Here is a 17,860-nt window from a genome sequence, read left to right as displayed (position 1 = left end):
ATATGGTCCCCCGTAGGAGATGGACCAGCTGCTGGTGAGGATCTGCCTTTCAAATGTGGTTTTCTTTTTTTTCTTTTTGTTCTGTTTTATTTTGTTTTTCAGGTTTCTGGAGAACAAGGTGATAAATAAAATAATTTCCTTACTCCATCCTCTATGGCTAATAAATTTAGGAGACAAGAGAGAAAACAGGAATCGGTCCCAGATGCTGCTGTTGAGATGGATATATGATCTGTCTATCTGTAGATAGATAGATGTATATACGTATATCTGTGTAGTGATAATAATGGGATTTTTTATGATACGTTGCTTCACCGTTTTATATTTTTAATAAAGTGTGATTTTAAGTTATTAGTTATGAGATTTTATTATAGTTATTGGCTAAAGTAACATTTTCTTGTATTTTATTGGTATCAAGTAATTAATGTTAATCATTAATTGGTAAGAGTTTGTAATGAATTATTAAGGTGTGAATATGTTCATTAAGGTACGTCTTTTTTAACTGTGGGTATTTTCATGTGTTTATATGGGTTTTTATGTTAATGATTTGGGGTTTTGATGTTATGAATATATTAGTATTTTATTAGGTTTTTCTTGTTAGTTTAGTTGTTTGGTGTGTAGATTATTCATGAAGTATGTTTATCTATAAATGCTTTAAATTTAAGTTATAAATCTACTTGTTAAGGATTTTTGTAGAGTTCTATGTAAAAATTTAAATCGGTAGGGGAGATAAAAAGCAGTAATTATTAATAAGATGAGTATTTTAGTTTTTAATAATGATTTAAGTTATTTAGTGATGTTTTAATTCTTGAAAATATTATTTCGTTATTTTTTATTTATGTGTGATTGATTAATTTAAAATTTTTGTAATGTTTTTGTAAATTGATTTCTTGTGATTTCATCAATTTATATATTTTTTAAATGTTTTATATTTATGATTGTGTGTGAATAATAAAAAATTAACAGTTGTTTTATTTTGTAAGATAGTATGTTTAAAGATGTTCCTATTTGGCAGTAATTTATTTAATGTTATAGATGTGTTATTGTTTCATTTGGCTAGTTAATAAGTAAGTTCATTTAATGTGGTTCAAGTGTGAGTTGTAGTTATTTTAGGTGTTAAAAGAGATGCAGAAATAATAGAATTAGGTTATTAAAAGGTCGTACTGTTTTGATCCTGAGAAGTAAATTTGTGTTGGAGCGATTGGGTATTTTTGGGTGGGTATTCTTTTTTTTTTGGTTGTTTGTTTGTGGTTTTTTTGGGGTTTTTTTTGGGTGTTTTTTTAATGTATTATTGTTAAGTTTGGTCTTAGTGGATTAATTGTTTTAAATTGTAGGTTTGCTGTTTTGAGGTAACTTCTTTGTGGTTTTGTGTGGTTTGGGGGTTGTTTTGTAACTAAATATTGTACAAGTATTTGTTTGTAATGATTTGAGTAATTTGACTTTTGGTGGTTTACCTGTCATTTGGGGTATGAGTGTATAAATGTTATTTGAAGAGTTTATGTTACGTGTAAGTTTTTTGATTTGCAATTTAGTGTTTGTAAAGGATAAGGTTAGTTGTGAGGAGGTATACAAACGAGACACGTTGAAAAAAGATTTTTCGGGTTGGTGACTGATAAACAGTGTATTTGGATGCGTGGTTTTAGTTAGTGTTACTTGTTTGTTCTGTTTTGGTTGTGGAACTATTTCTTTTAGGGTTTTTTGGTGTGTTTTAAATAAGGCTTGACACAGTGAGTAGGACTCGTGTGTGATTTTTCTTTTTTTAAGTGTGGAAACTTAAGTATAACGTGTTCTTTAGGTTCTGAAATTGACGGGACTACTTTATCGGCTACTTACTGAGTCTTGTAGTTGAGTAGGTTTTTGTAACTCTGATTTTGAACTCAAAGAAGAAAACTGAGGAGACGAAGGAGGTAGAGAAGTTTATCTCCTTCTAGGACAGAAAGGGTTTAGCGCAGAAAGTGCTGGCTCTGATGTGGCGCGGGGGTTTCCGTGCGCCGGCCGGGCCGGGCGCGGGGCTCGGCGGCAGGAGAGCGGCGAGCTGTGCGCGTGCGCGGGAGGCGCGCTGCCGCGGGGAGCCGAGCGGAGCCGAACGGAGCCGAGCGGCTCCGAGTTGAGGCGAGCCGAGCTGCGCCGAAGAGGCGAATCCAGCCGAGTCTAGCGGAGAACAGCCCGAGTGTAGGCGAGGAGCCGAGTGGGGCCGAACCGAGCCGAGCTCCGCCGAGCGCAGCATCCCGAGCAGGGCGGGCCGCCGGGGCGGGCTCGGGGTGGATCGGCGCTCTCTGAGGCTCCCCCTCTTGTCCCTCTCTCTACCAATCCTTCTTCCTTTCTTCCTCCTTCCCGTATTCCCCTTCTTTCTCTCTCTATCCCTTAGTTCCCTCTCTCCCCAAAGCCGACCCCTTTCTCTCCCTTTTCGGTCTCCCCTCCCGTCCCCCCCTCTACCCTTCCTTCCTCCTCCCCGTATTCCTGTTCTTTGTCCGCGGACCCTCCCCTCCTCTCCCTCGCAAACCCGACCCCCACTGCCCTGTCCCTATCCCGCTCCTCCGTTCTATTCCTCTTCTCTCCCTCCTCTGTGCACCGTCCCTCTTCCCCGCTCCCGGCCTTTCCCTTGCCCTCCCGCTTTCCTCCACAGCCCGACCTCCCTCCCTCCATACGCTGTCTCACGCCCTGCTAGCCCTCCTCTCTTGCCGTCGCCCCGTTCCTTCTTTCCCCGCAGCCGCGGGGCCGGGGGCGCCGGAGCATAAAGCCCAGAGGGCCGGAGCCCGGCGGCCCCGGGCCCTTGCGGGAGTCCCCCCGCACGGGGCCGGAGGCTCTCGGCGGATCCCCCCGTGCCGGTCAAACCCCGCCCGGCCCCGCCGGACCTGCGGCTTTGCCGGCATCGCGCTGAGAGCGGCCCCCGCTCGGTGCCGTGCCGTCCGTGCCGCGTCCCCGCCGTCTCTGCCGCTCCCCCTCTCTGCCCCTCGCCCGTGACAGCGAGGCTGGGCAGGAGCTTCGACCCTTCTGGCGGCTGCCCCCCTTTCTTGTTGCGGCAGAGTCCCTTTCGGGGGGGATGTACATGTGGAAAGGGATGGAAGCAAGTGCTGGGCTGCTGTCCGGGGCAGTTAGACTCGTTCTGTGCCTTCTTTGGGGGCCAGGAAAAAGGGGTGAAGACTCGGGGCTCTGGTGTCATTTGGGGCACCCCAAGGTCCCTAGGAGAGGGACGCACGCTGCGGCGGAGGAGCAGGTGGGTGGCGAATGAGGGGGGGTCCTGCCGGGTGCCGTCCCCCCGAGGGACCCAAAGCTGCCCCAAAATGCACAGGGAGGGGGGTGTGTAGAATACTACTAAATCCTGGCAAATGTTTCGTTTTTATAGGTATTGGTAAAAATAGGAAAGTATTGCTAAATTCATTTGGAAAGAAAGCCAGAACAGCCCCAGGTATGCGCTGTGAGGATGTAATGTATAATTAATATACGTGTATATAGAAATAGAAATAGAAAATAGAAAAAAAATACAAAATCACAGAAATCGATACAATACCTAATAGATATTCTAGTGTATATGTCTTATTATACCACATTACATGTAATATATTATATCTATCTAAATATAGTACGTCAATATACTGTAATATAATATACAAGAGCATATAGATGTAAATATCAAAAGCATGAATATAGAAATATTCAAATATAGTTTAAAATAAAAGGATTTTTAAAATTTTGTATTTGTTAGTAGGCAGGATTTTTATTGTAAAAATTAGAAATATAAATAAGTTAGAAATCTATGTATAGAAGTATATCATACGTACATTAAAATCTATATAAAAATTAAAATGTAAGTAAATAGAAGTATTAGCAGTATGTATGAAATATAATATATATAATATTTTATCTATCTTGTTATCTTATTATATATATGATATCCATTTATAAATATAATCCATCCATAGAAAGTATAAATGCAAATGTGATTATAAAGATGAAAATATGCTATAAATATTTAAATATTGTTTAAAGAAAGGGCTTTTTTGGTTTTTATTTGGTTCGAGGCAGGGTTTTTATTAAAAAAAATATGAATATACATTTTATTTTGATAGACTTCTAAATATAAAAATATATAATCAATGTATAAAGATAGATATAAAAATATAAAATATAAGTAAAAATAAGCAATAGGAAGAGATAGAATATAAATAACGACATATATCAATCTACCTTTAAAATGCAAATTTGAATATAAATGCGAAAAATATATAGATAAATTTACAAACAGTTTAAAAGAGTTTTTTGTTTTTTTTTTTTTAGGTTTTTACTTGGATAGATGCAGGGATTTTATTTTTAAAAATATAAACCTTTTAGAAATATCAATCTAAATATAGAAATATGTAATCAATATATTAAGACATGCATAAAAATATAAAATAAAATAAACTTTAAGTAATATGAATGAATATAAGAAATTATAAAATGATCATTATACATCAGTATACATTTTAAATCAAAATGTGAATATAAATATTAAAAATATAAAAATAATATAGATTGAAATATAGCTTAAAAGAAAAGATTTTTTATTTTGGTTATTATTGGGTTAGAGGCAGGTTTTTTTGTTTTTTTTTTTTTTTTGTCGGTGTTTTTTGGTTTCGTGCGGGCTGTTTAGGGGCATTTATTGCAGAGGATGTTTTGAAGGGGGTCGCGCCTGTTCTTCTTTGCGCGCCTTCCCCGCCTGCAGCCCCAGGGCGGGCGGCAGTGCCGCCGCCTTGTGGCCAGAGTGCGGGACTGCAGCCCTCGCCCGAGGTCCTCCCGCGGCCGCCATCTTGGGAGTGGGTTGTCGCGGACTCGCTTGACCTTCCCAATATGGCGGCAAAAAAGGCGGGAAAAACGAGGACCACGGTCTGTTTACTGCACTGCCTGCACGCCACCCTGACGCCGGCGCCGCCCCGCGGGTTTTTTTTTCGCTTTTTCCCGTGTCGTGGCCACGGACTGTGAGCTCAGCGGCTGCGCGGGCGGTCAGGTTGTGAGCGGGCGCCGACAGGCATCGGCAAAAACGCCTCTCCCTTCCGAGGGCCTCACGCGGCCGCCATCTTGAAAGTGTCGCGGCGTCCGGGACACTCTTGACCTTCTCAATATGGCGGATAGGAAAAAAAAAAAAAAAAAAAAAAGCGCGGGAAAATCGTGGTCCGCGTGCTGCACTGCCCGCGCGCCACGCAGGCGCCGCCCCGCCGGGATTTCCCGCGGCCTTGCCAGTACTGCGGACACGGGCTGTTGCCACACTTGCGCCGCGGGCGGGTGGGTTTCAGGCAGCATTTTTCTTTTAAATAAGAGATCGTTAATATTAATATCATAGAGCTACAATTTGGTTACAGGCAGGGCTTTTATTTTAAATAACAGAACTATTTTTGCAATATAAATATAGAAATGTATCATATATATATCTAGATCTATAAAAAGATAAAATAGAAATAAATAGAAGTCATAGGAAGATATTTAATATAGAATCGAAATAACATCATGCATCAATATACATGATAAATGGGAATGTGAAAAGTATAAATATGAAAGATAGTTAGAGAGAGTTTAAAAGAAAAGGATTTTGGAGGGGTTGTATTGGGTTAGAGGCAGTGTGTTTTAGTTTGTGTGCGGATGTTTTTTGGGCCGTTTATTTTTCAGGATTTTTCCAAGGGGATCGCCCCCGTTCTTTTCTGCCTCCCTTCCCTCCGGGCGAGCGGCAGCCCCCGGCTGTGGCCGGCGGCGGTGCTGCCGCCTTGTGGACAGAGAGCGGTACTGCAGCCCCCCCCCAGCCAGCGCCCTGCCCCTCGCCGCTGGGTGCCGGCTGACGGGGGGAAGGACGGCTGCCGAGCGTGGGAAGGGCGAGGCGCGGGAGCGAGCGGCAAGCGGGGCGGTGTCTGTAAATAGAGGGGAGGGGTGAAGGAGATTCGGGAGAGCAAAGGGACCCGATGACCGAGAAGAACGGCAGCGGCGAGGGCGGCCCGGCGGGGCCGCTTTCGGCGGGCGGCGGAGGCGCGGTCGCAGCGCTCACGGGCCGGGGGCGGCGGGCGGGGGGCGAGCGGCGTCGGAACAGGGCTGCACTCCCCTTTCCCGATCCCCGCGCGCGTCCCTCTCTAGACGCTGGAAGCGACCGCGTGCCGGAAAATGCCGCCGGGGCGGCGCGCGGGCGGCGGAGCGGGGCCCCGGCTTTCCCCGCCCCTCCTGCCGCCATCTTTGGAAGGTCAAGCGAGTCGTCGCCGTCCCGCCGCGTCCCCGTCTCGTCCCGCCGCGTTCCCGCCGCCTCCCCGTGCTTCCCCGCCGTCTCCACTCTGACACGATCCGCCCCCGTCCCGGACCCCCTCCGCTGCAGGGAAATGCAGGAGAACGCGAAAGCATCGGGGCAGAGCAGCCGCTGGAGGTGCCCGAGCCGTCTCCCCCTTGCCCGCAGGGCCGGAGTTGCCCACCGCCGGGAGCTGACAGGTACGCTGACAGCACGGGCGGCTCCGGCACGCTTTGCCTCGCTGTGTTCCGGTGCCGTGCTGCTGCGGGAGGACGGGGCCAGCGCTCCAAAGGCCAGAGCAGAGCGCTGGCGAATGGGAGGCGAGGAAGGCTTGGGCTAAGGATGGATTGCAACCGGGCTGCCTGTAAGTGCGCAGAGAGACCTTTGTCGTCCACGCTGCCAAAAGGAGCACCTGGTACGCCCTATAGGTGTGCCTTGTGTTTCACGTGTTTTCATTTCCTGTTTGCGTCGTCCCAAAAAGCAGGGACGGAGCAAATGGGACTGGTTCCCACTGTTGCTGTGTGAAGGCTTTTTACAGGCTGCTGTATTGATGTCATCTTTTTTTCACCCCAAGCTTGGCTTCTCCCATGCTTTTTCCGTAGCTGCTGCATTGGGTGTCCCCAGGAGGGCTGGGTCCCTCAGCAGGGGTCTTAGGAGTTGCTATGGATTCTGATTTTTCTGAAGCTGTATGGAGGCGTGCTAGCGAATCAGCTCTTTTCTCTCCTGAAAAGCTTTCCATCTATGTCCACCCGTGCGTCTCTGTGTTTTAAACACATAGCCGGACGCACTGAGGTTTTTACTTTCTAAGCCAAAAGCTGAAGCAGATGACTGTTTGCTTTGTGTGTGTGAGGAGTGGCATTTGTGCTGGAGAGCTGCGGTTGGGAACAAAAGATGGACTTAATGTGCTCTGGGGACGGGCACGGGAGGAAACGCACAGAAAGGCAAGCAGTGATGATTGCGGAGGAGAAATGAGAGGTTGTTGCTTCCGATCCGTGGGGACTTTCCTTGGGAATGATCGATCAGAGAGCATATGGAAGTAGAGAGCATCTTCTGGCTGCTTCTGTTCTGTAAACTTCTCCCTGGCTTCACAGGTCCGTGCTGGAGAGTGGGAGAAAGGTCCCTGCTGTTTGCCGTGTCCTGGGTGGGCACAGAGCTCTGACCTTGGCCAGATGGGCTGGTGAGTATTGAATCAATCCCTGCCTCCTCGTGAACAAGTTGTTTGAAGGAGTTTGAGGCAGGGACGGCTTTTAGCCGGGTGCAGTTCAGTTTCTTTCTCACAGGTTTCCGGGTGTTTTGATCCTGACGTCACCAAACCCTCAGATTTGCTGAACTGGGGCTCTTACCTGTGTGACCCGTGAAATGTCCCGGAAGCTGATCGATGTCTTTGTGCTCCTGCTGTGTTCATTTGGGCTGTGCTTCAGGCTTCTCTCCCGGGGCCCTTGCCGTTGCTGTATCTCTTGGATGCCGTGCAGAACGGAATCAGGCAGCCAAGCCTCAGGTTCACCTTCTCCCTCACCCTCTGCGCTGCTCGTGTGGCACAGCAGATCCTGAAGCCAGGTACTGGAACGTGCTGCGTGTGTCACTGCTGGGGTGAAAAACAGAGGCCTGGGGAGTGTCGATCCCCTCACCTGCTCTGTGCTCGTGCGCTCTTGCCTGAGCTTTTCCTCCTGGGCAAGAGAAGGGGAGGGTGGGCAGCAATGGGAACGCGCCTCAGAGCAAAGGCCTTCTGCAGTTGCCGGGCTGTTCTCCCAGCTCGGAGCGCTGCACGCTCACTGACTGCAGCTTCCACGAATTGTCGTCCGTGCTTGTGGATTGGGAGCGCTGTCCTCCTCCACCATGCCAGCTTTTTCTCTTTACAGAGGAGCACGTGTACATAAGGGTAAAGAGATTCCTTCTGTCGCACTGGTATTTGGACCTGAGAAAGGTACCAGGTTTTCTCCAGCTTTTCTACAGTTTTGATTTTGAGGTAAGAGTCCCATTTTAGGTACCCAGTAATTCTTCAGAAATGTATTAGAAACAGCCGCAAAAATACAATGAAACCTCATTCTCCCACAGGTAGTTAATTAGAAGCGTCTTTCTTCTGTTTCATATAGGAATTCAAAATGTTATTTCTGTGGGGTTTTTGTTGTCTTCTTAATACTAACGCACAATGAGTTGTGCTGTGTATGCTCTGTGAGCACAAGAAAAGAATGTTCTGCCCCGGCTAGCTACAATTCCTCTTTGAGTTTAGGTTAGTAACTTGGAGTTCAACTGAAGTATTTTAGAAACAGCAACTTCTAAAATTCCATTTCCACTGCATGTTTGGGCTGCAGACTGACTGTTCCCAATGGATGTTAGCGATTAAATTTGATAGGAATGGAAAATTGAGAAGTCCAGAACAAGCTGTGGTAATTCCTGAGCTGGCACTCAGAGGGAACCGGGGTTTTGTGCTCTTAGGAGCAGGTATCCTTTGGAAATGTCGGAATGTCTGACGGTGGTATTTTTCTTTATGGCTTCCAGTACAAAACAGCACGAGTGGATCCTCAGATTTCTTGGGGAAGGGCTGCGTGACAAACATTGCTGTGAGCTCTATGTCTACCAGAGGATTTTCCGGGTCATTCTTGCCTTTTTCAGCAGTCCTTTGTGTGACCAGGGCTCCCAGGTAAGAATTGAAAAAGAACAGTTCCCAAATACCCCAAAACCACAAAAGCTTGTATTGGCCTCGAGATCTCAAGTACCAAACAGAAAGGAATAGCTGATTCTGCCTTGGTCCTCTTGAAAATCTGTTCCTTGTTGGTTTTGTGGATGTGTGGAGGGAGAAATAATTTTGCTTGTGTCTAAACCGGTCCCATCCTTATCCCCTGAAACTGGGACCGGTTCCTGCCGTCGTGGAGCCTCACGGGGGTGCCGTGGTTTTGCTCCTGCAGTCGGGGCCTTTTCTTTTTGGGGTCTCTATTCCCCCAGCCAGCACGTTTGTCACCTGCACAGTGCTTCGGCAGGAGGGAACCTCGCCTGCCGGGAGCTCTCAGGTTTGGGAGCATCCACCCTGAGGATTTCAGGTATCAAAACCTCGGACAAAAAGAGAAAATTGTCTTGCTACCTGAATACTTCTTGTAAGAGCAGCACCTGTGGTGCGAAGCGTTGAAGGGAGAATGTCTTTCCTTCTCTGGAGTTGCTGAGAACAGGCGGTGTTCATTTTAGCTGGGAGTTGATGGGGTACCAGCCAAATTGCTCATTTTATTTTAGATAATCAGATCTTGGCTGTAAAAGAACAAGTTGCATTCTCTGTTTCAGCGTCGTATTCTGGAGATATGACAGAGTGCTGCCCGTGTCACCTCTAGAGCTGCCCATGAGCTGATAGAGGATCACAGCCTCCTCTCGGGGGTCCTGCACGGCTTAGAGAAAAGGTAACCAGGGAAGTACGGGAGAAATGGGGACAATTTCCTGTCCACGGCTGAAGAATGACGTGGCTGAGGATGAAAGCAAGGGGGACAGACCTGGAGACGGGGGCACCGAGGGCTGCACTGGCAGAACTTGCTGAACTCTGAGGTGTCCCTTGTGTTTTTGAGAAGAGAATCAAGAGGCTTTCAGGTGGTGGTAGGAGGGACGATGGTGGGGGGGCTGTGTGATTTGGGAATCACTTCCTTGACAAAGCAAAAGGACACCTTGTGCTGGTGTCTTTAGCTTTTAAATTTCAAGCACCCTCAGTTCCCATCCTGTCACAGGACCTGCTGCACAGGAAGTGGCACAGTAATGGATTTGAGCTGTCTAGAACGTTATTTCTCCTCCCCTTGCCTCTCCCTGACAAAAAAAAATCTCTTCTGCAGGCACAGAGTGCCCTGACAGGTTCAGGCAAGTGCACCAAAAGTGCCCTAGAATATGGTCCCCCGTAGGAGATGGACCAGCTGCTGGTGAGGATCTGCCTTTCAAATGTGGTTTTCTTTTTTTTTTCTTTTTGTTCTGTTTTATTTTGTTTTTCAGGTTTCTGGAGAACAAGGTGATAAATAAAATGATTTCCTTACTCCATCCTCTCTGGCTAATAAATTTAGGAGACAAGAGAGAAAACAGGAATCGGTCCCAGATGCTGCTGTTGAGATGGATATATGATCTATCTATCTGTAGATAGATATATGTATATACGTATAGCTGTGTAGTGATAATAATGGGATTTTTGATGATACGTTGCTTCACCGTTTTATATTTTTAATAAAGTGAGATTTTAAGTTATTAGTTATGATATTTTATTATAGTTATTGGCTAAAGTAACATTTTCTTGTATTTTATTGGTATCAAGTAATTAATGTTAATCGTTAATTGGTAAGAGTTTGTAATGAATTATTAAGCTATGAATATTGTTCATTAAGGTACGTCTTTTTTAACTGTAGGTATTTTCATGTGTTTATATGGGTTTTTATGTTAATGATTTGGGGTTTTGATGTTATGAATATATTAGTATTTTATTAGGTTTTTCTTGTTAGTTTAGTTGTTTGGTGTGTAGATTATTCATGAAGTATGTTTATCTATAAATGTTTTAAATTTAAGTTATAAATCTACTTGTTAAGGATTTTTGTAGAGTTCTATGTAAAAATTTAAATCGGTAGGGGAGATAAAACGCAGTAATTATTAATGAGTATTTTAGTTTTTAATAATGATTTAAGTTATTTAGTGATGTTTTAATTCTTGAAAATATTATTTCGTTATTTTTTATTTATGTGTGATTGATTAATTTAAAATTTTTGTAATGTTTTTGTAAATTGATTTCTTGTGATTTCATCAATTTATATATTTTTTAAATGTTTTATATTTATGATTGTGTGTGAATAATAAAAAATGAACAGTTGTTTTATTTTGTAAGATAGTATGTTTAAAGATGTTCCTATTTGGCAGTAATTTATTTAATGTTATAGATGTGTTATTGTTTCATTTGGCTAGTTAATAAGTAAGTTCATTTAATGTGGTTCAAGTGTGAGTTGTAGTTATTTTAGGTGTTAAAAGAGATGCAGAAATAATAGAATTAGGTTATTAAAAGGTCGTACTGTTTTGATCCTGAGAAGTAAATTTGTGTTGGAGCGATTGGGTATTTTTGGGTGGGTGTTCTTTTTTTTTGGTTGTTTGTTTGTGGTTTTTTTGGGGTTTTTTTTTGGTGTTTTTTTAATGTATTATTGTTAAGTTTGGTCTTAGTGGATTAATTGTTTTAAATTGTAGGTTTGCTGTTTTGAGGTAACTTCTTTGTGGTTTGGTGTGGTTTGGGGGTTGTTTTGTAACTAAATATTGTACAAGTATTTGTTTGTAATGATTTGAGTAATTTGACTTTTGGTGGTTTACCTGTCATTTGGGGTATGAGTGTATAAATGTTATTTGAAGAGTTTATGTTACGTGTAAGTTTTTTGATTTGCAATTTAGTGTTTGTAAAGGATAAGGTTAGTTGTGAGGAGGTATACAAACGAGACACGTTGAAAAGAGATTTTTCGGGTTGGTGACTGATAAACAGTGTATTTGGATGCGTGGTTTTAGTTAGTGTTACTTGTTTGTTCTGTTTTGGTTGTGGAACTATTTCTTTTAGGGTTTTTTGGTGTGTTTTAAATAAGGCTTGACACAGTGAGTAGGACTCGTGTGTGATTTTTCTTTTTTTAAGTGTGGAAACTTAAGTATAACGTGTTCTTTAGGTTCTGAAATTGACGGGACTACTTTATCGGCTACTTACTGAGTCTTGTAGTTGAGTAGGTTTTTGTAACTCTGATTTTGAACTCAAAGAAGAAAACTGAGGAGACGAAGGAGGTAGAGAAGTTTATCTCCTTCTAGGACAGAAAGGGTTTAGCGCAGAAAGTGCTGGCTCTGATGTGGCGCGGGGGTTTCCGTGCGCCGGCCGGGCCGGGCGCGGGGCTCGGCGGCAGGAGAGCGGCGAGCTGTGCGCGTGCGCGGGAGGGGCGCTCCCGCGGGGAGCCGAGCGGAGCCGAGCGGAGCCGAGCGGCTCCGAGTTGAGGCGAGCCGAGCTGCGCCGAAGAGGCGAATCCAGCCGAGTCTAGCGGAGAACAGCCCGAGTGTAGGCGAGGAGCCGAGTGGGGCCGAACCGAGCCGAGCTCCGCCGAGCGCAGCATCCCGAGCAGGGCGGGCCGCCGGGGCGGGCTCGGGGTGGATCGGCGCTCTCTGAGGCTCCCCCTCTTGTCCCTCTCTCTACCAATCCTTCTTCCTTTCTTCCTCCTTCCCGTATTCCCCTTCTTTCTCTCTCTATCCCTTAGTTCCCTCTCTCCCCAAAGCCGACCCCTTTCTCTCCCTTTTCGGTCTCCCCTCCCGTCCCCCCCTCTACCCTTCCTTCCTCCTCCCCGTATTCCTGTTCTTTGTCCGCGGACCCTCCCCTCCTCTCCCTCGCAAACCCGACCCCCACTGCCCTGTCCCTATCCCGCTCCTCCGTTCTATTCCTCTTCTCTCCCTCCTCTGTGCACCGTCCCTCTTCCCCGCTCCCGGCCTTTCCCTTGCCCTCCCGCTTTCCTCCACAGCCCGACCTCCCTCCCTCCATACGCTGTCTCACGCCCTGCTAGCCCTCCTCTCTTGCCGTCGCCCCGTTCCTTCTTTCCCCGCAGCCGCGGGGCCGGGGGCGCCGGAGCATAAAGCCCAGAGGGCCGGAGCCCGGCGGCCCCGGGCCCTTGCGGGAGTCCCCCCGCACGGGGCCGGAGGCTCTCGGCGGATCCCCCCGTGCCGGTCAAACCCCGCCCGGCCCCGCCGGACCTGCGGCTTTGCCGGCATCGCGCTGAGAGCGGCCCCCGCTCGGTGCCGTGCCGTCCGTGCCGCGTCCCCGCCGTCTCTGCCGCTCCCTCTCTCTGCCCCTCGCCCGTGACAGCGAGGCTGGGCAGGAGCTTCGACCCTTCTGGCGGCTGCCCCCCTTTCTCGTTGCGGCAGAGTCCCTTTCGGGGGGGATGTACATGTGGAAAGGGATGGAAGCAAGTGCTGGGCTGCTGTCCGGGGCAGTTAGACTCGTTCTGTGCCTTCTTTGGGGGCCAGGAAAAAGGGGTGAAGACTCGGGGCTCTGGTGTCATTTGGGGCACCCTAAGGTCCCTAGGAGAGGGACGCACGCTGCGGCGGAGGAGCAGGTGGGTGGCGAATGAGGGGGGGTCCTGCCGGGTGCCGTCCCCCCGAGGGACCCAAAGCTGCCCCAAAATGCACAGGGAGGGGGGTGTGTAGAATACTACTAAATCCTGGCAAATGTTTCGTTTTTATAGGTATTGGTAAAAATAGGAAAGTATTGCTAAATTCATTTGGAAAGAAAGCCAGAACAGCCCCAGGTATGCGCTGTGAGGATGTAATGTATAATTAATATACGTGTATATAGAAATAGAAATAGAAAATAGAAAAAAAATACAAAATCACAGAAATCGATACAATACCTAATAGATATTCTAGTGTATATGTCTTATTATACCACATTACATGTAATATATTATATCTATCTAAATATAGTACGTCAATATACTGTAATATAATATACAAGAGCATATAGATGTAAATATCAAAAGCATGAATATAGAAATATTCAAATATAGTTTAAAATAAAAGGATTTTTAAAATTTTGTATTTGTTAGTAGGCAGGGTTTTTATTGTAAAAATTAGAAATATAAATAAGTTAGAAATCTATGTATAGAAGTATATCATACGTACATTAAAATCTATATAAAAATTAAAATGTAAGTAAATAGAAGTATTAGCAGTATGTATGAAATATAATATATATAATATTTTATCTATCTTGTTATCTTATTATATATATGATATCCATTTATAAATATAATCCATCCATAGAAAGTATAAATGCAAATGTGATTATAAAGATGAAAATATGCTATAAATATTTAAATATTGTTTAAAGAAAGGGCTTTTTTGGTTTTTATTTGGTTCGAGGCAGGGTTTTTATTAAAAAAAATATGAATATACATTTTATTTTGATAGACTTCTAAATATAAAAATATATAATCAATGTATAAAGATAGATATAAAAATATAAAATATAAGTAAAAATAAGCAATAGGAAGAGATAGAATATAAATAACGACATATATCAATCTACCTTTAAAATGCAAATTTGAATATAAATGCGAAAAATATATAGATAAATTTACAAACAGTTTAAAAGAGTTTTTTGTTTTTTTTTTTTTAGGTTTTTACTTGGATAGATGCAGGGATTTTATTTTTAAAAATATAAACCTTTTAGAAATATCAATCTAAATATAGAAATATGTAATCAATATATTAAGACATGCATAAAAATATAAAATAAAATAAACTTTAAGTAATATGAATGAATATAAGAAATTATAAAATGATCATTATACATCAGTATACATTTTAAATCAAAATGTGAATATAAATATTAAAAATATAAAAATAATATAGATTGAAATATAGCTTAAAAGAAAAGATTTTTTATTTTGGTTATTATTGGGTTAGAGGCAGGTTTTTTTTGTTTTTTTTTTTTTTTGTCGGTGTTTTTTGGTTTCGTGCGGGCTGTTTAGGGGCATTTATTGCAGAGGATGTTTTGAAGGGGGTCGCGCCTGTTCTTCTTTGCGCGCCTTCCCCGCCTGCAGCCCCAGGGCGGGCGGCAGTGCCGCCGCCTTGTGGCCAGAGTGCGGGACTGCAGCCCTCGCCCGAGGTCCTCCCGCGGCCGCCATCTTGGGAGTGGGTTGTCGCGGACTCGCTTGACCTTCCCAATATGGCGGCAAAAAAGGCGGGAAAAACGAGGACCACGGTCTGTTTACTGCACTGCCTGCACGCCACCCTGACGCCGGCGCCGCCCCGCGGGTTTTTTTTCGCTTTTTCCCGTGTCGTGGCCACGGACTGTGAGCTCAGCGGCTGCGCGGGCGGTCAGGTTGTGAGCGGGCGCCGACAGGCATCGGCAAAAACGCCTCTCCCTTCCGAGGGCCTCACGCGGCCGCCATCTTGAAAGTGTCGCGGCGTCCGGGACACTCTTGACCTTCTCAATATGGCGGATAGGAAAAAAAAAAAAAAAAAAAAAAAAAAAAAAAAGCGCGGGAAAATCGTGGTCCGCGTGCTGCACTGCCCGCGCGCCACGCAGGCGCCGCCCCGCCGGGATTTCCCGCGGCCTTGCCAGTACTGCGGACACGGGCTGTTGCCACACTTGCGCCGCGGGCGGGTGGGTTTCAGGCAGCATTTTTCTTTTAAATAAGAGATCGTTAATATTAATATCATAGAGCTACAATTTGGTTACAGGCAGGGCTTTTATTTTAAATAACAGAACTATTTTTGCAATATAAATATAGAAATGTATCATATATATATCTAGATCTATAAAAAGATAAAATAGAAATAAATAGAAGTCATAGGAAGATATTTAATATAGAATCGAAATAACATCATGCATCAATATACATGATAAATGGGAATGTGAAAAGTATAAATATGAAAGATAGTTAGAGAGAGTTTAAAAGAAAAGGATTTTGGAGGGGTTGTATTGGGTTAGAGGCAGTGTGTTTTAGTTTGTGTGCGGATGTTTTTTGGGCCGTTTATTTTTCAGGATTTTTCCAAGGGGATCGCCCCCGTTCTTTTCTGCCTCCCTTCCCTCCGGGCGAGCGGCAGCCCCCGGCTGTGGCCGGCGGCGGTGCTGCCGCCTTGTGGACAGAGAGCGGTACTGCAGCCCCCCCCAGCCAGCGCCCTGCCCCTCGCCGCTGGGTGCCGGCTGACGGGGGGAAGGACGGCTGCCGAGCGTGGGAAGGGCGAGGCGCGGGAGCGAGCGGCAAGCGGGGCGGTGTCTGTAAATAGAGGGGAGGGGTGAAGGAGATTCGGGAGAGCAAAGGGACCCGATGACCGAGAAGAACGGCAGCGGCGAGGGCGGCCCGGCGGGGCCGCTTTCGGCGGGCGGCGGAGGCGCGGTCGCAGCGCTCACGGGCCGGGGGCGGCGGGCGGGGGGCGAGCGGCGTCGGAACAGGGCTGCACTCCCCTTTCCCGATCCCCGCGCGCCTCCCTCTCTAGACGCTGGAAGCGACCGCGTGCCGGAAAATGCCGCCGGGGCGGCGCGCGGGCGGCGGAGCGGGGCCCCGGCTTTCCCCGCCCCTCCTGCCGCCATCTTTGGAAGGTCAAGCGAGTCGTCGCCGTCCCGCCGCGTCCCCGTCTCGTCCCGCCGCGTTCCCGCCGCCTCCCCGTGCTTCCCCGCCGTCTCCACTCTGACACGATCCGCCCCCGTCCCGGACCCCCTCCGCTGCAGGGAAATGCAGGAGAACGCGAAAGCATCGGGGCAGAGCAGCCGCTGGAGGTGCCCGAGCCGTCTCCCCCTTGCCCGCAGGGCCGGAGTTGCCCACCGCCGGGAGCTGACAGGTACGCTGACAGCACGGGCGGCTCCGGCACGCTTTGCCTCGCTGTGTTCCGGTGCCGTGCTGCTGCGGGAGGACGGGGCCAGCGCTCCAAAGGCCAGAGCAGAGCGCTGGCGAATGGGAGGCGAGGAAGGCTTGGGCTAAGGATGGATTGCAACCGGGCTGCCTGTAAGTGCGCAGAGAGACCTTTGTCGTCCACGCTGCCAAAAGGAGCACCTGGTACGCCCTATAGGTGTGCCTTGTGTTTCACGTGTTTTCATTTCCTGTTTGCGTCGTCCCAAAAAGCAGGGACGGAGCAAATGGGACTGGTTCCCACTGTTGCTGTGTGAAGGCTTTTTACAGGCTGCTGTATTGATGTCATCTTTTTTTCACCCCAAGCTTGGCTTCTCCCATGCTTTTTCCGTAGCTGCTGCATTGGGTGTCCCCAGGAGGGCTGGGTCCCTCAGCAGGGGTCTTAGGAGTTGCTATGGATTCTGATTTTTCTGAAGCTGTATGTAGCGAATCAGCTCTTTTCCCTCCTGAAAAGCTTTCCATCTATGTCCACCCGTGCGTCTCTGTGTTTTAATCACATAGCCGGACGCACTGAGGTTTTTACTTTCTAAGCCAAAAGCTGAAGCAGATGAGTGTTTGCTTTGTGTGTGTGAGGAGTGGCATTTGTGCTGGAGAGCTGCGGTTGGGAACAAAAGATGGACTTAATGTGCTCTGGGGACGGGCACGGGAGGAAACGCACAGAAAGGCAAGCAGTGATGATTGCGGAGGAGAAATGAGAGGTTGTTGCTTCCGATCCGTGGGGACTTTCCTTGGGAATGATCGATCAGAGAGCATATGGAAGTAGAGAGCATCTTCTGGCTGCTTCTGTTCTGTAAACTTCTCCCTGGCTTCACAGGTCCGTGCTGGAGAGTGGGAGAAAGGTCCCTGCTGTTTGCCGTGTCCTGGGTGGGCACAGAGCTCTGACCTTGGCCAGATGGGCTGGTGAGTATTGAATCAATCCCTGCCTCCTCGTGAACAAGTTGTTTGAAGGAGTTTGAGGCAGGGACGGCTTTTAGCCGGGTGCAGTTCAGTTTCTTTCTCACAGGTTTCCGGGTGTTTTGATCCTGACGTCACCAAACCCTCAGATTTGCTGAACTGGGGCTCTTACCTGTGTGACCCGTGAAATGTCCCGGAAGCTGATCGATGTCTTTGTGCTCCTGCTGTGTTCATTTGGGCTGTGCTTCAGGCTTCTCTCCCGGGGCCCTTGCCGTTGCTGTATCTCTTGGATGCCGTGCAGAACGGAATCAGGCAGCCAAGCCTCAGGTTCACCTTCTCCCTCACCCTCTGCGCTGCTCGT

At 46.7% G+C, this 17,860-nt stretch overlaps 1 long non-coding RNA gene across 1 annotated transcript; it reads left to right on the top strand.

Annotated features, from left to right (window-relative positions):
* Positions 1–7,770: 7,770 nt before the first annotated feature.
* LOC128806819 (uncharacterized) lies at positions 7,771–8,837 on the top strand. Its single transcript, XR_008436959.1, has 3 exons — positions 7,771–7,795; positions 8,098–8,204; positions 8,738–8,837. It is a non-coding gene; the product is annotated as an uncharacterized LOC128806819 (long non-coding RNA).
* The last annotated feature ends 9,023 nt before the right edge of the window (positions 8,838–17,860 follow it).

Source organism: Vidua macroura, chromosome 4 (assembly GCF_024509145.1).
Source record: "Vidua macroura isolate BioBank_ID:100142 chromosome 4, ASM2450914v1, whole genome shotgun sequence".
Taxonomy (NCBI): domain Eukaryota; kingdom Metazoa; phylum Chordata; class Aves; order Passeriformes; family Viduidae; genus Vidua; species Vidua macroura.
Note: the sequence above shows the minus strand (reverse complement) of the source record. Positions and strands in the feature narration are given on the sequence as shown.